Source organism: Schistocerca serialis, chromosome 5 (genome assembly GCF_023864345.2).
Source record: "Schistocerca serialis cubense isolate TAMUIC-IGC-003099 chromosome 5, iqSchSeri2.2, whole genome shotgun sequence".
Classification (NCBI taxonomy): domain Eukaryota; kingdom Metazoa; phylum Arthropoda; class Insecta; order Orthoptera; family Acrididae; genus Schistocerca; species Schistocerca serialis.
The window spans coordinates 75,339,815-75,362,804 of record NC_064642.1 but is presented as its reverse complement, the minus strand read 5'-3'; the positions used below and the strand labels follow the sequence as shown (position 1 = coordinate 75,362,804).

At 42.5% G+C, this 22,990-nt stretch overlaps 1 protein-coding gene across 3 annotated transcripts in view; it reads right to left on the bottom strand.

The window, feature by feature from the left end:
• The window catches only part of LOC126480743 (uncharacterized), a 1,220,032-nt gene that overhangs the window by 890,756 nt on the left and 306,286 nt on the right, over nucleotides 1-22,990 (bottom strand). Inside the window, exon 2 of one of the 3 annotated variants that reach the window (XM_050104016.1) lies at nucleotides 21,857-22,079. The exons of the other annotated variants lie outside the window; for them this stretch is intronic. The gene's annotated coding sequence lies outside the window, so the exon portion shown is untranslated. The remainder of the gene's footprint in view (nucleotides 1-21,856; nucleotides 22,080-22,990) is intronic. 3 annotated transcript variants of the gene reach the window in all.

Here is a 22,990-nt window from a genome sequence, read left to right as displayed (position 1 = left end):
TATAGATTCAGATACCTTTTTCTTACTGTAACACAATATTTACTTTACAGACACTTTCTACTTTTAATATTATAAGCATGTACACTGGATTTTTTTTGTTATTTGTCATTCCAGCTAAACGGTTCATCTGACCATTGGTCAGACAACGCACTTCCACTTCACGTACGAAAATTCGACACATATTCACGTCGTCCAGCCCTTGAAGGCTCGACTTGCCAACTTTTAGTCCTTGACGCCGCTTCTTCTCACTCAAGTGGCTCCTCAATTGGCATCAGGAGGCACAGTGCACCCCTTACCAGCCTTCCCACTAATTAAAAATCCTTGGCAGTACCAGGAACGGAGCCCGAGTCATCCGCATGGATCCTATCCACGCTGACCACGCAGCTACGGAGCAGGACTTCTTGTTTCCACATTTTATTAACTAAAGAAAATGGAGTGCTTCACTGTTGATCCAGCAAAACGGATCCACAGGACACGAGTCGCCGAATGAAAAACATTTCTTACGACAATAATCGTGACAGTTCTCGTGCTATAAATCAGAAGATCTTGCTAGATAAACAGTGAAACATTGCTCATACTCGTAATTTAGTTAGTAAAACGTGGAAACAAAGAAAACCAAAAATCGCAGTGCGCGTATGTGGCGAATTCCGTAAGTAAAGTGGCGTCCCTTCGTCAGATTCCAGGGAAGGCAGCTTTTGTCACGACAAACGATTAACTACATAAAGCCACTGAAAATGCCCTTAAAATAAAAAGCCGGAATGACTTAAATATTATACGGCAGCAAGAATAGTACTTTGAATTTATAAAACAAACATTTGTATACCTGATGATGAAAATGGTGACATCAAAAAATTTGTAGAGTTAGGTGTTCATATTAATTACCACAGCGGACTTCTTTTCTACATCTGGATAGCAATTTCGAGACGAAGTTCTTTGGTGCATAATGTATAACGAAGGCAAAAAGTATCTCGAACTGACTTGGACATACAATTTCTTATCCAACGGAAAACTTGCGACTCAACAGCAATGCATCGTATTTGTTTCGTACCATATTGCAATACTGAATTACTGTGTTAGTCTATAAACCATTTTCGTTCGTTCTCGGCTGTGCTCATGTAAATACTTAGTACCTAAATAAGTGAGCATGGTCGCGCCTGACATTTTCGTGAGAACAGCGATTCATATCCCTTGCCCAAACGTACAGATTAATTTCCACGGCTTCCCTAAATCATTTAAGGTCGATGTCGGTAGGGTTCCTTTGAATGTGTACGGCCAATTTCCTTTCTATATCATACCTTGCGCTACGTCTGTAATGACTGGGTTTTTAGTAGCTCAGTGAATAGCTTTAACTGCACAAAACTCCTCAAACATCTAACACAAATCCAGTACTTTTGGGCTCAAAAATGTCCTGTTGCTCTACCTACACATATATGAAACACCAGTTTCCATACCAGGGTGTAATATAAAAACAACAGTTAAGATGACTACTTCAAATAGGACTGTAGTGTTTCCTACCCTAAAACTTCGATGGTGCTGGTAGCCCGCCGCTGTGGCCGAGCGGTTCTAGCCGCCTCAATCCGGAACCGCTCTGCTGTTACGGTCGCAGGTTCGAATCCTGCCTCGGGCATGGATGTGTGTGCTGTCCTTTGGTCAGTTAGGTTTAAATAGTTCTAAGTCTAGGGGACTGATAACCTCAGATGTTGAGTCCCATAGTGCTTGGAGCCATTTGAATTAGGTGCTGGTAACCGGGAAAGCAATGAGATAACACGCATACTTCACTGCCCTCATCTACGGTAGGGAGTTGTGCATCATGTAGCTTGGACATAAGTATTTAAATGTTATTTTTGGCATGCTCACTGGTCTGGGGAGAGAACGTGGCCGAGTGGGCCACACAAAGAATGGAAAGGCCATGCGCTTCTACGCGCGTGTTTCTCTTAAAGTTGCTTTATTTGCGCTGAGAACCTTACGCGCGGAAGCAAAAGTCCGACGGACGCCCACGAGCCCGCAGCCTTCACGCTGCGCTTAACGCAGGTCGCCCAATGCGCAGAAAATGCTACAAATAACTCGAGATCGTGGTACAACTTCACTATCGCAAATTATCTCTCTCATATCGCAAGCTCCCCCCCCCCCCCCCCTCTCTCTCTCTCTCTCTCTCTCTCTCTCTCTCTCACACACACACACACACACACACACACAGTGATAAACATAGCACGAGTGTATCCAATACACAGACGTATGCCTCTGTCAAAATTTCCGTGTAGCACTAAAGCAAATGCGGCTTTCTAACAAGCGCAGCGTGATAAAGAAAAGAAAAATGTTCTACTTAATCGATACGGTCTTTCACTTTATATTCTATCATTAATCCCTAGAATTGATAGGTTGCTGGAAGCGAGAAGGAATTAGAAAAAGAAAAATTGACAGAGCTTATTAAGTAATCCAACGCCATCGACCGATGCTGATTAATTTAAATAATGAGCAGAGTGCCTGCTTTAGCAGGCTCTGGCACAATTCTCATGTTGCTAGCGGCGAAGTGGAATGAAATGACCACTGAATTAACACATTGCTGAGGTCGTTATTTTTGGTAAGTCTTTACATAGCGGAACCTACACGTTGTTATCCTTCCAACTGCCATATGTTTCTTTGTCAGGAGAGGCAAGTGGACACGAAACTACACACGTGAAAGAAGCAAGAGTCGCCGTCTTCGAAAAGAACCCGCTTTGTTTCATTTCATCAACATGCGAATCAAACATAGTTTCCAGAGATTAAATGTTGATCGTCGCTGCAATATGTTTGCGTACAGCATGAACTTTACGCTTGTAGTGTAATATCGACAGCCGGCCGGAGGGCCGTGCGGTTCTAGGCGCTACAGTCTGGAACCGAGCAACCGCTACGGTCGCAGGTTCGAATCCTGCCTCGGGCATGGATGTGTGTGATGTCCTTAGGTTAGTTAGGTTTAATTAGTTCTAAGTTCTAGGCGACTGATGACCTCAGAAGTTAAGTCGCATAGTGCACAGAGCCATTTTGTAATATCGACAAAATTTTATTTGATGTATTCGTGAAAACACCTTTTAAAATACAAAACAATCGTACAAAGAAATAAACATACGTACAAATGTATTTAGTATCCCGGACGGTTTTTGTACGCTGGCCGCAGCTGCTTTGCGTGTCTACAACGCGATTCTGTAGACGTCTCTATGGGCATGCCTACTGTTTCGCCCATAGTTGCTTGCGCTTCGCAGCTGGGAGTTCTCAAATGCGCTGCCAGGTGCTAGAGATTTCCTTAAGTTGACTGGACTGTAGGAGTGTCTTTTACTAAAGAGTAAATGAATTAAAACTTCATGCATGACGCGGCAGTTTTTCACGCGTCTTAGTATTCATGATGTCATACGTCCTGGACAATGATAGGTAGGTGGTTCTTATCTCATAGTAAATGTTGCCTGACAGCAAGGGATATATGTACCATGTTTGGTTGGGATCGGCCCAGTGGTTTCGGGGGACACGAGGAACATACAAACACACATACATCCAGTTTTATAATACACCCCAACAAAAAAACAAAGGACGCACTACGAAGGAATTCTTCGACTGGGTTGAAATCGGTAGATGTTATGTACATTTACAGACAAACAAATGAGTGCAATTTCATAAAAACTGGATGATTTATTCGGGAGAAAGAGCTTCACTAAGCCAGTTACGCGTTGGTCTACTTCTGGCCCTTATGCAAGCAGATATTCGACTTGCTATTGATTGGTAAGAGTTGTTAGATACACTACTGATGAGTAACAGGCCGAATTCTGTCCAACTGGCGCGCTAGATCGTCAAATTGTCGAGAGGGTTGGAAGGCTCTGCCGATGATGCACCGAATTTTCTCAATCAGGGAGACATCCGGCAACCTCGCTGACCAAAGGCATGGTTTGGCAAGCACGAAGACAAGCAGTAGGAACTCTCACAGTGAGCAGGCGGGCGTTATCTTGCTGAAATGCAAGCCCAGTACAGCTACTCGCGAAGGGGTACAAAACGGGGCGCAGAATATCGGCGTGCTGCAAGGGTGCCGCGGATGGCAACCCAGGCCATCACGCCTGGTTATCGGGCCGCATCGCGGGCGATAGTATCTCACCGCAACGTCTCCAGTCGCGCCTTCGGCTTGGAATCACACTGACTAGACTAGAATCATCTTCAGTGATAAGTTCCGCTTCGAATGAGCTCCGCCGACCAGGGAAGACGTGTCTGGAGACTCCCTGGACAGGTGGGATACGAACCTAACTGTCCCCCGCAATTCGGTCAGACAACCAGGAGTGATGGTCTGAGGTGTCACTTCATTTCACAGCAGGACCCCTTGTCTTCCGCGGCCCCCTTACAGCACAGCGGTACGTCGACGACGCCATTTTGTTGTTCTTTATCCTGGGCTTACATTCCAGCAAGATAATGAAGATAAAGCCCGCTTGCACACCGCTAGAATTTACACTGCTTGTCTTCGTTCTTGCCAATTGGGCAGAGTTCGGCACGATATCCCTCAGAACAACATCCAGCTCCACCAATCGACGCCAAATCGCGTAACTGCTTGCGTAAGGGCCAGAGGTGGACTAACGCATTTCTCTTGAATAAATCATGGAATTTTTTCTGAAACTGTAATGATTTGTTGCTCTGCACATGTACCTGTCGTCTACCGATTTCCATCCATTCGGATAATTCCTTCGTGGTGTGTCGTTTTTCTTGTCTTAAAAATGTATGTACGGATTCTTCATTGGTCCGCAAAACTTAGGGGCGAAAGTAACTTTCGCATGATGTGTCACTGCCAAGCAACACAGCTCTTGGCCCATAAACAAAAAGATTTGCTACAGTATAATGAGGAGATACGCAGTCAGACGAACAGATAGGACACTTTTATTCAACGAGAATAATTACACTGAAGTCACCACACAACGCTCCACGATGGTCCCTTGGATACTACAATCTGCGGCACACGGTTGTTAATAGCGTGTGAGATCATCTCGGGGGATTACATTCATCCATCAGTGCGGTTGACAACTGCTGGGTGTTCGTTGGTGTATGTGGATGTGCCGCAATACGTCCCTCCAACAGACCCCACACGTGTTCGAGGGATTTAAGACGGGGGAACGGACAGGGCTGTCTTTTCGCCGAGTATCTGCTCGTTCCAACAGCTCCTCCACCTCCGCTACTCGATGCTATCGCGCATTGTCATCCCTGAAAAAGGAGTCAGGGTCGAATGCACCTCTGAAAGAAACGCAACAGGAAAATAGTACAGTGCCACGATAGGTTTGATCGATGAGTGCCCAACCAACACTATGCCTACCCACACCTGGACCACCAAAATGACATGTTCGACAATGTTCCTAGGTGCATTACGTGTTCCCACCTCTCGCCTTAAAGAGGGCGTGTCCAACTTTGCAACAATAATTCTAGAACAAATCTTCCGCTCTGCAGCAATATGTGCAGTTTTGAGACTTTCTAGTAGATTAAAACTGTGTGCCGGATAGGCAACAGAATCCGGACCAAACAGAATCCGGACCAATGTTCCTAAGGACTGTCGACAAGGGCACTGCTCGCGAAAGACATGGATCCGCGTTCCTATCTGCCACAAAATTTCAACCCCTGGCTTCAAATTGGAAATAACTTTGCTTTAACATTTGCAGACAGAAAAAGAATGACTAAAACAAAGACTGGAAAAGGGTCCACATCTCTTAAGGTATACAATTAGAGCCCATGTTTACTGGATATTTCATTCCGGTATTGGTCCACACTATCTCCCACGAAAATATGGAAACCAAAGAGCTGCAGTACAAGAGATGTGTTTCACAGCTCTTAAAGTATAAATTTTTTACATATATTCCATTGTCAGAGGTGCCACAACGATTTTCGCTTACACCTTTCGACCCTGTCGTTTCCGGACCATGGTCCCTTACCTCAAATTAATACACTTTCTATTCTCCATCATCCAGAAAGTTTGTATCATCACGGAGTAGCTCTGTATATTCGTGATAGAATGAAGGCTTTCATGACCGTATGACAATGTTGCTGGTAAACCTTTCGGAGTATAAGGCCGTGGTCCACGAAGCTCTTCTGTTCCTAACGTTTGGTCCAGAACTGCGTTGGACATCTGCAGCGGCTTGCTCCTCCGTTGAGTCTTACCGACTCCGTCTCTGCATGCTCCGAGACTCGACTCGCGGGTCTTCACCGCTGCTCGTTGATCTTGTTGTCGGGTACAAGTGGGTAGAACGGAGAGCGATTACACGAGTTCGCAACTATAACTGAGGACTCGCAGCATTGCCGCCACATACGCAACCGTTTAGCATGACGATTATTACGTATCAATAAGATGACGAAACGGTTGGTACTGAATATTATTTTCACACACACACACACACACACACCCAAAGTCAAGGCCGGCTTCACACGGGGCCATTTCGCAGCGCTGCTCAGCGGCTCGCAAGCGGATCTTCCGCTGACGTTGGGGGCGCTGCTAGCGAGCTTTCAGTTCAAACGCGCGTTAGTGGTGCTGCAGTCTCTGCTCATCTTGTATAAAATCTGTCACTATTCCAGTGGGCATGAGCATAGAAGCTGATTTCATTCTAGCTCTGCTTCTTTTTCGGAGTAAGAATAAACACCGAAGTGGAGATTCTGGATCCTTCCACTGGTTTTAGAAAGACACAATCTTCGATTTTTTCACACATTATTTGATGATTTTCAACGAGATGATGATCAATTTTTTTATTTTCGTATGTCGAAAAATTCATTTCAAGAAATTTTGGCTGTAATCAGCAACATGACTCGAAGAAAATACACTGTCATGATGCCATGCGAAAGGCTATCCCCCAGATGCGAGATTAATTTCGACGTTGAGGTAAGCGAAATATTACGGTTTGAAATACATTTTCCGTGTTTATTAGGTACAAAGAATGATGCACTGACGTGCATATAGAAATGATGACTAAGAAAACAGTACTGTCCGCCTCAGTCAGCGAGGTGGACTGCTAAGCGAAGTGGCCCGGGTTCGATTCCCGGCCGGGCCGCAGATATTCTCCGGTCGGGGACTGGGTGTTGTACTGTCGTTACTTTCGTATCATCATAACAAACACAACTATTGAGATAGAAACAGTACGCTCCAATCGCTAGATACATCACTATACTCCGTTCATCACAAGATTACATCAGATTTATGTATTACACCATGTATTCTTCCGCATTTGCTTGAATCTCACTTGATTTCGTTTCATGTGAAGAGGAAGATAAGCTGTGTCCTGTACAGTCAAATACGATCATAAAAATACGTTTTATGCTGTGTTACACGCACACAGACTGAGCGATAATGCGGGAGAACAGCTTTCAAATCAAATGGCTCTAAGCCCTATGGGACTTAACATCTGAGGTCATCAGTCCCTTAGACTTACAACTACTTAAACCTAACTAATCTAAGGACACCACATACATCAATGCCCGAGGCAGGATTCGAACCTGCGACCGTAGCAGCAGCGCGCTTCCGGACTGAAGCGCTTAGAACCGATCGGTCACGGCGGCCGGCGAGAACAGCTTTACCAACGCATTTAGCTACGACAGCACTGGCCAGCCGGCTGGTCCAACTAACCTGCAATGATGTGAGCAGCTGCACTTCGGCCATAAAGAGAGACGACCAGAGAAATGTATTATAGCTTAGATTGTCATTTAATTCTTACAGAGAATGAAATAATATTCTACCAAACTCCGGCACTACCGCAGGCTTCTTATGTGGCCAGACGGAAAGCTTTTTCCACCTAGCACAGTAGTCTAATTACAAACAAGAGTGACGAAAACTCCTAACTTAAAGACAGGGTAATGTTTGTGAGCGAGCTATGTGTGATGTAAAAGCATACTCCCGGGATTCTACTATACTGTTGAATATTGAAGCCACTGAAGGTGTTAATTACAATCGTCTGGTAATCTCTTAGCTCCTTCCTTATTAGAATACGCGAAATACATTTCAGGTCTGGAACTGTCAGCTGCCATGTCGATAACGAGTCGATCGGCGACAGACTCCGTGTAGCCATTAATTACAGGCAGTCGTCTGGTAATCTCTTAGCTCTTTCCTTATTCGCCTCAGTTCTGGAACTGTCAGCTGCTACGTCGATAACAAGTCTATAAACAACAGAATCTGTGAAGCCACCCAGGCGCGGCATTTTCTCCTTCTCTTATGACGTGCCGTTGCACACTCACCAACGTTCGACAGTGACATGTGGAAAAGCTGCGTGCGTTTGTTCAAGTACATCTGGCAGCTTAAGTTTTATTATTTCTGGCGACAAGGGTCCAAGCCGGCCGGAGTGGTCGAGCGGTTCTAGGCGCTACAGTCTGGAACCGCGCGACCGCTACGGTGATGTCCTTAGGTTAGTTAGGTTTAAGTAGTTCTAAGTTCTAGGGGACTGATGACCTCAGATGTTAAGTCCCATAGTGCCCAGAGCCATTTGAACCAGCATCAGGACTCAGAAGTAAACGGTCATTCGAGATATCCTCATGCTGTATCGTGTCATTTTTCTGGTATGGCAACACAGTAAACCCTCGATTGAGCATCGTTTGTTGGTAGTGTAACTGCAAAGGTGATTTTTGAGGATAAGTTGTTTCTGCAGGATCACACAGTTGATGTTAGTAAAATTGTGGAAGCGAAGAGGTAACCGCAGGAGCATAGGCAGACTGTTTAGCAGAAAACAGAACTTCAGCTACCTAGATTTACACAGGCAGTTTAATATTCTCTGGAGAGTGTCTTTAAATATTATTTATTTATTTAATCCGATATAACTATAGCCATTAGGCTCTCTCTTACATTGGTTCAGGTCTTCACACATACTGTACCCTTTTTACATCATAGCTACCTAAGAAATAACCATTTTAATATGACAAATATAATTAAAATGATTTGAGTGTCTATCGTGACAACAAGAGAAAGTAATACTGACTGAACTAATACAGTTAACAGTGCTAGTACTTGCACTACTGCTGCCACTAACAGTGATAACAAAAAAATAATAACGATAGTGGCAGATACATAAAAATTTACAGGTGTACGAAGTAGATTTTTTCTGATATAGTGAGTACTGGAGAAAGGAAATTTAAGGTGATTTCACTAGCTAAGAATAGTAGGAAATGAGAAAGATCTGATTGGAAAAGAACGATATGAAACGATAATGAGTGCGTATACGCGCAATAGTAATCCTTATTGTTGCTTTAGTTGACATGCCATTAACTGTCTTCTGAAGCTTGAGATGTTGTAAAGTTATCTGATGTAATGCGCTAGGTTACTCTAGAGTAGGATTCCCGAAACTTAGAAGGTCTTCAAGGAAGTGGCTGAACGATGGAGTGGGACAGAAAGGATTTTGCTCTGATGGGAAAGGGTGTTTCTGCCATGTTGTTCAGTTATCATCGTTATGGTCAAGGAGAGATATGAGGGACACTGCTCGTTGACAAGACAATGTAGAAGACAGGTGGTATAAAATCTCTGCACCTGTTAGCACACAACAAGGATAGTTACATGCGTAATGGTGAAACATGATCAAAGAGTTGAATACTAACGATATAGCGAATAAAGACATTCATAAGCTGTTTCAGGCGCCGTGAGTTTGTATATGCAGTGAACTGATGACACATCATTTACATACAATGAAAAGAGTATAGGACCTAATACCGAACCCTGGGGGACGCCTGATACTACCTGCCATCATTGCGACTTTATGATGCCAGACGTGAGGCATTGTTGGCGAGACATCACGTATGAGCGAGATCATTGGACTGTTATTAGGAAGAAATTTAGCCTGCTAAGTTTGGCAAGTAAAATGCCATCGTCGATAGTGTCAAAGGCTTTGCTGAAATCTAAGAAGCACATGCCAGTTGGCTTTTGTGTATTCATGGAAGCTTTATGTCATCTATTACCTATATTAAGGCAGATGTTGAGCTGCGATGTTTACGGAAACCTGATTGCTATTCGCTTAGTAGGCTGTCTGTAGTTAGGTAGTTTGTTGGCTGGTCGTGGACCATATATTCCAAGGCCATGTATAATGCAGGAAGAAAGCAAACAGGTCGGTAATGGGAGGGTGCTGTTCAAAATGGCTCTGAGCACTATGGGACTTAACAGCTGCGGTCATCAGTCCCCTAGAACTTAGAACTACTTAAACCTAACTAACCTAAGGACATCACACACATCCATGCCCGAGGCAGGATTCGAACCTGCGACCGTAGCAGTCGCGCAGTTCCGGACTGCGCGCCTAGAACCGCGAGACCACTGCGGCCGGCAGGGTGCTGTTACAAAGTCCTTTACGTCCTTTTTAAGTAGTGTGTTAGCTATACTGCGTTTAAAATTACTTGACAGTGGACGTCTGTCATTTGGCACTGCAGTGTTGCCACATCGGCTACCGCTCGGATAAAGGCGACATGCAAACACGGCGGATCATTTCACAAGTGTTCATATAACACGAAGCAATTTTGGAAATTTGGAAGCTGCTGCCATCAGACATGGAGGGAATGCAAGTTGTTCTGTCCACAGCTGATTTTAAATTACCAATGACTGAACTGCGGCAGACAGCGTTTTGTAGTCCTCATTTTACATTCATGTCCTAACCTTACCCACTACCTCTTGATGTGCAGTGTATCCGAGGAAACGGCGTTCAGCAACTGACGGCGGAACTATTAATCACGCTCGATTTGCTCACGTCGATTAAAGCTGGCCTGTACGAGCGAAGTAATGACAAAAAAATTGAGTGTCAGCGCTAAAAGCGTACTGAAACATCTCGCTTTTGCTATGCGATACCGACCTGAGCAGTCCAGGTTGGAACTTACTAGAGAAAACGAAAACAGAATAATAGGAAGATAAATACAAGGAAATAATAAAAAGTCAATACTACAATAAAAATTATACGACAAAAGATTAAAAATTAAAAAATCGCTGAAATCAATTAACTGAAAATAATAATAATCAGTCATTTAGAAAGAGATTTAAAAATAAAAATATTGTCGCCCGACGGCATACGAACCCATTACCTTGTGCAGCTGAAACTGTAAGTTTACCACTGCACTACAGTCTTTCAAATCACGTTGCTATATTGATTTATCTATAAAATCAACTGCAAAGATCACTAGCTACCTCCAAAAAGTTCGGTTTCATGTTGTACGAAGTTTACCTACTGTAAGCCTATGTCTGTGATGATAATAATTAAATATGTGAAGCCGAATCGTCTCTTGTGCGAAAGAATCCAGTAGTCTTCGGCTAGTAATATGTACGAAATGTTCATTATTTCGTTGCCATTATTTTTTGTGTGTTGTTTTGAATGTGTACATCATGTGTGATGAAATGCGAAATAAAAGGGCCGGACCTAGGAGTACGCGCACACACACACACACACACACACACACACACACACACACACAAACAAACCAGACAAGGAATTGGAAGTGCACTAACCATTTGATGTGGTAGCTTCGCAACGGCGAATAGTTCGGGCGTGACGTTGAGCGGTCTGACTGGAGGAAGATACTTCCAACACTTTAAGCGTCGACTATCAAGTAGGTCAATAATTAGCATCCTTTGAACAGTGATGCCAACATGTTCACTATATAGTAATCTGATAAGGATGATGGCTTTTTTGACGGTACTCTAAGTAACATGCTTCAGATAGAAATTTTTCGTGGTTAAAGTCATTTAGCCCCGTGAAGCAACCAACGAGTCTGTTTCGTTTGTTGGTTCAACTGTGGTTGTACGTAATGTGAAGCACCGATTCAGTTCTCGGGCTGTGACAGTAGGATCAGCAGCAGCTTTTACTTTGCCCATACCAAGATTACACAAGTTTTCCATAGAACAACTGGTCTATTTCTGCTTTCGATTAATGCATGGGCATGACTGAGTTCTGCGTATCTCACACGTTGACTGACTGTACCGCTTCTGCTTGTGAGCAATATGATTTTCAGGCGTGGGGCGTAGTTTGTCTGCAGTGACAGAAAACTTTCTCTTGCTGGCTGAAGAATATCTATCAGCTCTTTATCATCACCTACTTTATTTCTATCCGTATTTCAGTACTGTTGCTATATTCGTCATGTTTCAGGTCCCGTATGGCAAGCATCTTTTTCAATTTCAATGATGATATCTTCAGTATTGATGAAACTTCCTGGCAGACTAAAACTGTGTGCCGGACCGAGACTCGAGACGAGGTACTGGCAGAAGTAAGGCTGTGAGGAAGGGGCGTGAGTCGTGCTTAAGTAGCTCAGATGGTAGAGCACTTGCCCGCGTAAGGCAAAGGTCCCGGGTTCGAGTCTCGGTCCGGCACACAGTTTTAATCTGCCAGGAAGTTTCATATCAGCGCACACTCCGCTGCAAAGCTAAAATCTCATTCTTCAGTATTGATGTTTGGTCCGTGTATTCCCGTATCCCAACAGCACTGTCTACGACAGTGCACAACCAATGACATCCGCTTTACAACAGCGACCCCCGACCCGTGCGTTAGGGGCGCTGTGCTCCCGCATTTGAAATTGTGCTGTGACTGTGACGTAGTTTGAACGCTACCATTACAGGTAAATTCATTGCACAGTCGCGAGTGGAGCCACTATTTGTGGTCGCCACTCGCAGCAAAGCGGAACACCGACCGGCAAGTAGCGCCACCGTTCAGTGGCTGTGGGTGCGTGTGAAACCACTCAAATACCTGCAGCACTCGCAGTCTCCGGCGCTGCTAAGTGGTTGCGTCGGGAAGGGCCCTAACACTCCTGCACGTTTCACTAAGAGAGAACGAGTGGACGAGTAGGAAGCGACGGCGGAGCCACTGTTCTGACACTCGTCCTACTCGCAGCAGAAGGAAGGATGGTGAAGGGGTGCCCTCAGTTCCGATATATGCAACCCGCAACATAAGACTCTCTCTCTGTTCTTGATCTGTTTTCTACAAGACCAATGAACATGCGCTCTCTCTCTCTCTCTCTCTCTCTCTCTCACACACACACACACACAGGCTCAGTAAAGCACCTGGGAAGATATGTCTTCCCATCCTACACTTTTGCACTTGTGGGTTAGGTGTTAGTATTAACAACTGACATAATATTTCCCAGTGTTTCATTATAGTAAACAGTACAAAAAGTCACGGGTGTTTATGTTTCTTTAATATACCAGTACTTTGAAACAATGTATTTTCATAGTTCACAAATTGTAATACATACATCATCAAACACATAACTTAAGTTTATGAACTGTATTACAGTGCAGCTTCTGCTCTGTCCAGCCTAGGATGTGAATGGTTTGCAACGTGAAACTTCATGTTACGTCATCACAAAATCCGTCCCACTTCATCTCCATATTAGCTTTCATGTTCTGTGTGAAGACAGCTCCAAAAAACCTCAGAAACCACACCGTATCTGATATTGGAGACATTCGACTGCTTTGAAGAAACATGAATGTTTACAACTTTTGAAATACATCTTGGTTCAAGATCAACATTCTCTTTTGAATACCTTAATTAGTATTTTGCGCTGAAAGAAATCAATTAGAAAGGATTATGGTACAGGATCACTCATAACCTTCTTGCTAGGGACAAAGCACCGCTTTACTACCATTATACTGCAGTCGCTGTGAGCCCAAACAATGGAATTTGCCGAATGTGCTGGAATTATGAGTAAATAGTAATAATGTCTCACGTCTATGCTCACGGGTTATTAAAAGTTCGGAATTTATCTTATATGTAACAGCCATGATCACCGTTTACTCAGTATTATCGACCATTACGTTTAGTGTATTCCGTAAGCACCGCACACTTACATACTTACTGGGCTCATAGTTATAAATGATGACCATGACAACTTCAAATTTCAAAAGCGATACGAGCGTGTGCGGGAAAGCAATAAGCAAAAGATTTTAGTTGTAACAAAAGGGAGATATAATTAACTACCTCTTTAAACACAAATATCCCTAGTAGGAAAAAAAGTACTTATCAAATAAAGCTGTGAGACTAGCAATTACCTTCTCTCGACATCAAATAGTCGGCTAAGTTCACCTAGCCCAAACTCGAGTTTTGGTGCACCTGTTCCGTTTTCCTCTTTATGCTGTGCTGTTCACACTGTCTGTTCACCTGCAACGAAGCTGCGAAGAAGGCTGTTCCATTATGTTTCAACCTGGAGCTCTTCATTTCATCTTAAATGTCATACATGCTACAATACTGTTTTCATATCGGAAGAAATTTTGAAACGATATGAGTACGCAAGTTTTTGCATACACTTGACAGGCTTATTCATAAGACTGTGAAACACTTCAGACACACACTACGCTAATAATAAAAGAATGAAATTTTCACTCTGCAGTGGAGTGTACGCTGATATGAAACTTCCTGGAAGATTCCGATTGTGTGCCTGACCGAGACTCGAACTCGTGACTTTTGCCTTTCGCGGGCAAGTGCTCTACCGACTGAGCTACCCAAGCACGATGATGTTGTTGTTGTTCTAATAACCTCTTTTTACACAACTGTTTTTTAACGTTTTTAGTTCTTTCCTCTGAACTATGTAATTCCGTATCCAAGTTTACCTTTGGTCTCCTTTAGTATTTGCTCAACGTATAGACTGAATAATATCGACAAGGTGGTGCATCCCTGTCTCACTCCCTTCGCAACAACCGCCTCCCTTTGATGATTCTCGATTCCTGTAACTGCACTTTGGTTTCTGTACAAGTTGTAAACAACTTTTCGCTTCCGCTATTTCATCCCTGCTATCTTCCTTATTTGAAACACTTAATGTGGTCTCTAAATCTACAAATGCTGTAAGAGCAGATTTGCTTTTCTTCAGTTTATCTTTTAAGGTAAGTCGTACGGTCAGTGTTGTCTCGCGTGTTTCAGCATTTCTCAGTCTTCCCCGAGTTCCGCCTCAACCAGTTTTTCTATTCTTCTGCAAATAATTCGTACCATTACTTTGCTTAATATAATAACAATAAACTTCACGGATTACGTCAAGTCCGAAAACATTCCAGGCTCCTTAGCATCCACACTTTATTACTAGAAAGCGGAAGCGTAAATAAGTCATCCAATAAATATGAGCAAGCGTAGTGTGTTCTGGAATATGAAACAACTCCGGTCATGTAACGACTATTACCAGCAGAATAGCAATACTTGCGATATTTTGAGGTTCGGGCTACCGCGATTGTGTTGAACAGCAGTTTAAGCCAGATCAATTTCTTTTTTAATACTTCAATAACGCTTTTATTTTGCAGTACCCAGAAACGGTACTCGACTTTCCGTGTCGAAGACTGCGATGCATAGCCATCCGAGTGAGATACTGAGGATCAAGCGAGGAAACGGGGGAGCCTGACCAGCTATCCGTAGTCTAAGGCACGGTCAACTGCATTGTGGATTATGCACACAAGGCTTAAACCCAAGACCTGCAAACTCGAGCTCATCACAGTCCTAGTCTAAAGGCCGAAGATGTTCCAGTCGTGAAATGGAAGGGAGGTTTGAAATTGATGGCTTCACAGACTTCTATTTAGAGACAAAACAACATTTTCCAAGTCTGGAAAGAAGAGCCTGCACAATGTGTGAGTTTTGGGGCTTGAAAATTAAATAAAGAATATTACTGTTTATCGTCACTGGAGAAGGATGCAAAAAGAAATGGATGTATCCTTTTGGAAGGAACCATTTTAGCATTTGCCTTAAATGATTTAGAGAACCCATGGAAACTCTAGATATGGACGACCATCGGGTGTTCGCCTAGTTTTCCCGCTGAACACGAGTGTTGTGCTAACCACCGCTCCACCTCGCTCGATCAAAGTGATCGAAAATAGGCGCACAGTACTTAGGTGGCCAGGTTTACACGGTACACAACTCCTAGAACACAAAAACCGAATTTCGGAAACCGCTTTTACTTTCGTGTTTACATGTTACACCTAATCGAATTTTGCAAGCTTGATCAAATATTGGTCTTCACTAAGAAGCGAGGTTATCAGTACATTTGTCATAGCCATACGTATTAAAAAGTCTGTGTCGCGTTTTTTTCTGTCTGTATCTGAATGCTAATCTCTGGAACTACTGCAGGGATTTTGTTACGATTTTCACTGGCAGATAGACATATTCAGGAGGAAGGTTTGTGTCTACCACTACATATTATAAACAAGTCCAGCCAGGCGGGTCGCTAGCTTTTAATAAAGACAGGGGACGATTTCTTTACGGAAATCAGTGACCTCGCAAGAAGGAGGAGGAGGTGGAAAGAAGATGAGTGGTTAACGTCCCGTCGTGTCTACTACGCCGTCATTAGAGGTGCAGCACGAGCTCGATTTAATGAACGATAGGGAAGGAAATCGGCTGTGTCCTTTCAAGGATCCATCCCGGCATTTGCCTGGAGCGGTTTAGGGAAATTACGCAAAACTTAAATCTAGATGGCTGGATGAGGGTTTGGACCGTCGTAGGAGCAAGAACGAAGGGTGGCGGGTAGTGGTGAGGGGGGGGGGGGGGTGGAACTACTGTAACTGAGTAAATGTTTTAAAAGGTTACGCGTGCCAACGGTTTCGAGACATGGAATAAATAGTTAATTTCCGCACGATTGAAAACACACTTATATTCCTACTGCACTAGCGAATGTTTTGTCACTAGACACTGATTGTGTACTTGATATTCGCCACTAAAAGAGGAAGTAGGTATAGCCGTGACATAGCTATGCACAATACGAGTATGCAGGCTTGTTGCCAATCAGTTCCATTTTTTCTAATGTAGCAAGTGTATCGTCATTTATGTATCTCTTTCCATGTAATAATCAAATCTGCCTCTCTTCAATTAAATTAAGAAAATGAATGAATCTCTATTCAGTGGAACACACTGCATAAAATCGCTTCGTCCACATTTATCAACATTTTTAAACGAAATCAGAAACAAGACAACCCAGGAACGTTTCATTAACGGTTCAACGTTTACAAGGGAGCGAATACTAACGCGACAGCTTCAATCGCACTTAGTAGTCATAAACAGGGCGTCGAAGACAGGCTGTTGACAGCCTAAAGGCATCCATCCTGATCGTTTAAGCCCTTGTGACGAGTTACTATGCGGCTCTGCGCAATACACCGTCCAGAGAACTGTACTACTGTTTGCAAATGTATTATCTCACGACAGCCTTATGATGACAGTTACGCTCAGTGCTTACAATTCTTCCTTGTCGACTGAATATTCCTCTGTCATGTTGAAGGTACTAATTCAGACAGTTTTATTCAGCGATGCGGTATGCTTCAGTGAAGTTTCAAGAGAGTCACTTTAATTACTACTTACTTGTTGACGACTTCGACTTTTTTGCCCCCGTGTTAGTTGGACTACCACTATTACAAGTGAAAGTAGTAAGATTAGAAGACTGCAGAAGCAAACGAAAGTTTAGGTTTATTTTTCGGTTAAAGTACCTGCGTCAGTTTTCATGTTAACTGCCTCATTCTCATTGCACTCATCACTTTTTTCGAATTAACGTCAAGTAATTGGAATTTATGAGTTAGGAGAGTTGCACTTACGGAACCACGTAAGGGTTCTCAAGCTGGTAATCATCCTCAAACGCCTCAGTAGTCACCACTTGGGTAACTTTTTCCCAACTCTGTTCGAGCGATCTCTGGTTGCGGGTGTACTGCTTATGTCAACAAGAGCGTCATAACAGTGAATGTTACTCACAAGAGGTATCCAACGGGTGCTTACAGACCAGAACAGTGCGTAGTCCTTCTATTATATTCGATGGGGCACAAATTTTCGTTATGGAGCAGCGTTTATTGGCGCAGCATCGGCGTGGATTGCTGTCCAGCGATCCACATCACGTTCTCCAGTTGCCTGTTTAGCACGTCTATCAAAACTACAAAAGAAGATCCTCGGTAATAGATATTTGTACAGAAAAAAATGCCAGATCTGCAATAATATTCTTTGACTAGGGTAGTAAAACGGTCCCTTTCTAACAACTTCTTCTATACTAAGAAATCACTGGGTAATTCCTGACGAGGAACAAGACCATCATCAAAGTACATGAGATTGTATTGGCTGTTTTTCCTCCAAAACAAAGTGCAACGAAAATAATTCTGGGAACAGAAATGGAATTCATCTTCTAAAAGTGATTGTACAGCTAGCAGTTCTGTGAACTATGTATCGTGGCAGTTTGTCTAACTGATTAATTAGCTTTAATTTACCAGACGGATCTTCCTTCGTCAGAGTAAATGAGAATCCACAGCACTGTGTTATTATTTCCGGAAACATTATGGCGAGATTCTTACAATAGATTTCGTTATGGATGCTGTCTTCAGCATTACGTTGCGTTTAACTCACGTTTCACCTCACAGCTATTGACTCCAACATCGCTGAAACATGTTGTTGTTGATGATCGTTTCTTAACTGCTCAAGTTGAGATAATCTATGCGAAAATTCTTTTGATCCCACACACTTTTCGCCGTATCGTAGTCAACCTGTGCAACAGCAGTGGTGAAACGAATTAAGTCTGAGAAGGTTCGTGTTGACTTGAAGAAGAACCCTTGTAATCTGTCATTAATGTGTCGTATCGCATCATAATATATTCTGTTTTGACTGCAGTCTTGGCAGTCACAGATTCAGCATATATTGGGTATCACGTAGAACTTTACTGTAAGAAGTGCAGTTCATTCGCTCTCTTTACGAAGCCTCCTTCGGAAGTTTAACATAGTGCGTCTACTGTCATCAGTTACTGCAATTAATGTAATGCAGATACTCTTGTCATAAGCCATAAATACAATACATCCATATCCAAATTAATATCGTAAATGCGGAAGTAACTCTGTCTGCTACGCCTTCGCGACTAAACAGCAGAACCGATTTGGATATTTGCTATGAAGATAGCCTTAACCTTGGGGAAGACCAAAGGCTACTTTACAAAGTTTTATTTTTCGAGTGTCATTAACGTTTTTTAATATAGTGTAAGTGAGAGGCATGCACTCGACACTATCGCGATGGTCGGCGACTCTTAAGTGTCTATAGATTATTCCGTGACAGTGCAAATCCAATGTTACTGAGCGGGTGGTTTATAATATTGAGTTCCTACACCACATGGCATAGCTGCAGAGTTCTGGTAGAGATACGACAGTAAAATAAGACGGCAAGCCCGAGAACCATATTTAAAACAATAAGCTTTGCAAACGTTCTATTTAGCGCATACTTGTAAGGGACTCAAGAAGCGAAAGTTGCTCGACTCCAACGAACCTCAGAGCAATCTCAGGTCCGCAGGAACTTGGAACATTAGAACAGACATTAGAACGGTCACAAGCCCGTCGCATTTTAGACGTTGAGCGGAATGCATCTCTTACAGCTTCCAAGCTCACATCCTGTACTAGATAAGCCAGAGAAACTTCTAAAAACTCTACTTCTCCATGGATGTAACGAATCGAGGCATTTTTTAAATATAATTAGAAAATATAATGCATGCTTTCAGATTCGACACACAGCAAAACAATAGAAACACTTTCATACTGGCACTGCAAACATTTTTATACATACGTCTCTATACTACCACACACTCAGATATCTCGTAAAATAACCAGCTTACTTACTCGTCAACACTCATCATAACAAAACTACCGATGTACGAGCGAAGCAGCTGGTAACAGCTAGTTTCGAATATTTTAAAAACGTCGCTGGTAGCACAATGCGTAACGTCTAAGTCATAAAATCGTGATGTTTCTGACTCGAACCTCTAACGGAACATTTTTCTTACTTTATTTAAATTCTATATTTATTATCAAATGGAAATAATAGTTAACAAATAGGTAATCATAATTTTAATAACAATAACATCTTTGTTTTTAATTACTAATCACATGAAAATGCGAGTGTTCAAAAGAAGTTAATATTTGTCACAAAAATGTTAAACATCAAATAAAAAAGCAAATACTTTTTTATTTCTATACTATTATTGATGTATATGTTTTTTTTTCATTTAATAATGAGGCATTTCGCATGTCTGCATCGACTTTTAATTTAGTTTCTTAACAATATTAAATAAAAAAATGATTCAAAATTTGTTAATTCACATATCTATTTAATAATAAATTTAGAATATCAGTAAACGTAATAAAAAATTGCTAGGCCTCCTAGCGAAATTCGATTCAGGTCTTTAAGATTATAAGACTCACACGTTTCGCACTCAGTAACCGGCGAATATTGTGGAGTTATGAGGGTTTTTTTTTCCTCTCCCTCTCTCTTTTGCCCCCAAACAATCAAATAGGGGACCATGGTACCTCTGTAGTGTTTCATCCCAAAAACAATCTTTCTCCATCTGTTTTTTTTAACCTTTCAGCATCTCCCTACCGCTGAATAACGGGTAGTTTGTCATTATCAATACAGGCTTCCTGGTATCACCGGAGAATGTTCAAAACAATTACTATACTGAACATCTGGAATTGTCCGCACTACCAAGGTCGTAGCCTTGTGGGTACCTGAACTCGTGTCGAAACGCTTTCCTTTCATTCTTATTTTCAGTTTTGCAAATAATCTTAAGTTGCACGGAGACAAATCAGGAGAATAAGGAGTGTGTTCAAGCATCACTATACTTTTCTGAGCCAAGAAATTGCTCTCACTCTTCCTTTTGTGTGACGATGAGTGCAAGAAATAGCATGTTTCTTGATTGCGGTATTCAGGTCGAACCCAAACAATTCTCGCCCATAAACGATTTCAAACAAACATTCACAATTTAACCTCCTGCAGCGAATCCTTAATGCATGATTCCCTTTGAACCACAGAAAACAGTGAGCAGCGTCCTGACACGGCCTACGCCCTTCCTTCAGTCTTGGAGATTCTGGACCTTTCTATTCCCCGCTTTGGCACTTTGTAAGTGGTTAAAACTGAACACACAGTGTTTCGTGACCAGGCATGGATCCCTTGCAGCCGATCACTTTATGTCTCTGCAGTGTTCCACTCTGCGACCTTTTCGACCGTAAGTGTGTGAGTGGGCCCGAAGCGACAACATATTTTCGTTTTGTCCAAAATTTCAGTTAGAATGCGAAGCACAGTTGTTTTATGAATTCCGGTGAGCTCCTCAGTTAACCTAGTAGATGCACAACGATCGTCTCGAAGAATTTTTAGCCACTTTCTGAGCTGTTAATGATGCTCCTGGACATGGATCATCTTCAATGCTCTCTACAGCGTCACGAAACTGGCATGCCACTACACCGCTTTTCCGACTCATTGCTTTACTATTATAAACAGTTCGTGTCGTTTCAGAAGTGTCTGTGGCACTTTTACCTAATTTAAAGCAAAACGATGTCGCGCGTTGCTCCACCGCTCCTTTCACAACCGGGTTTCAAAACTTAAGGCAAAGTTTCGGTTATTATGAGCAGTTTGTGATGCCAGAGCTCTTAAATTTAAAACAGAAGGTAGAATAAACACCACGCTGGTTAATTCATGCAACCGTTCACAGGTGGCATTAGTAGTTACTGCATATAAAATCGGTCATCTTTCCTGTGCATCTCTTCTGTATCTTACGAGCATTCATGAAACATTTTTCACGGTACTTGGTTAAAACTCGTCACACCTTTTACGTCTTTCACGCGCAAGACTCCTCAGTGTTTAATCTGATACCGAGGAGCACAGACTGCTTGGAAGACACTAGCTAAGAACTGTACAGAAACACACATTAGAAGATGATCACATGCCAATCACAGATTCAGATCGGAATCAAAGTAAAATACTTGTTTCTCGCAGTGCTTGATTATTTTCTTCAACTTACCGAAACATGTGAACCGTAGTGTGCAATTCTTTTTATAAACGGGCAGCTCACGGAGCTTCATTCTCAGCAAAAGCTTATCAAAAATTACTACTGATGGTCGCAATGATCCCATTATTCCTAAGGTTTTCAGTTCTAATTAAAAATTAAAGAACGGAAAAATACTTACCTCACAAGGTGACGCAGTTTCAGTACGCTGTACAGTGTTCAGAAGAGCCAAAATCTGAGTCCAGGTGCAAGCACTCAACTTTAGTTTGACGTTGTTTCTCTAAATTACTCCACGGAAATCCCATCTCTTAGCAAGTGTCACGTCCACTTCCCCTCCTTACTGATGTCAAGTATGAGAGGCTCCATCGCCTCTTTGAACACATTTGTCGGTGGGACGTTGGGCCCTAACAAAAAGAGAACAACAGGCTACTTCAGAGAAGTTGCTTCACTGGGTAACGCATAGAGTACTCTCGCAATTGAATATCTAAGATGGGTTGTAGCTGCACAAATTCGTGGCAAAAGCATACAACTTACAAAAAAAAAAAGCAGTATCACACAGGAGGTAACATTGCTAACAATCTGATGGTCTTTAATTTACGTTGGTTTTACATCTGTTTTGGTTTTGCCAAAGCAGTTTCATATAATGTTTATAAACCATGTAACTAAGTGGAAAAGATGAGTTTTGGTTGCTTTAGGATTAACGTTCAGCTGCTTAACAGGAATGTTGTAAATTATATAAAATGTTTCCATAGCTGTAGAGAAACTGCACATGTTGTTAAATGATCCTGAAACCCAGTCTCCAATTATAAAGTTTCAAATATTTGACTGCCACATATAACAAAGGAACTGTCATGCTCAGATGTAGCACGAGTCAGATATTGCAGTTCACCAGCGCTGCTTATATGGAAGTTGTTAGTGGAGTATATTCAACATGAGTGGGATTATTGATGAATTAGAGACGTATCTCTAGAGCAGAGTAGCTTACGTATACTGCTCTCCTGATTTTCAGCTTCGTAGCAGGCACAATATTGTGGGAGTTTCCATAGTTGCCTCCTTGAGATGTGACTACCGCAAATCTGTTGTCTCTCAGCCTGGACTTCAACCTAAGTGCAAACTGGCAACATTAACTCGGCTGCAAACTCGAAACCTGAAGATTATCGACGCCGCCAATAAAGTTTGAATCATAGCAAAAATTCTTATGTATTCCAGTACAAATCCAAAATGAACAAGCTTTACACCAATGAAAAAAGGAAGTTTCAAAGTTTTCGCGGGCGGTGATGGTTTCAGAGGCGGCCGGTAGAGTTCGCGCGGCAAT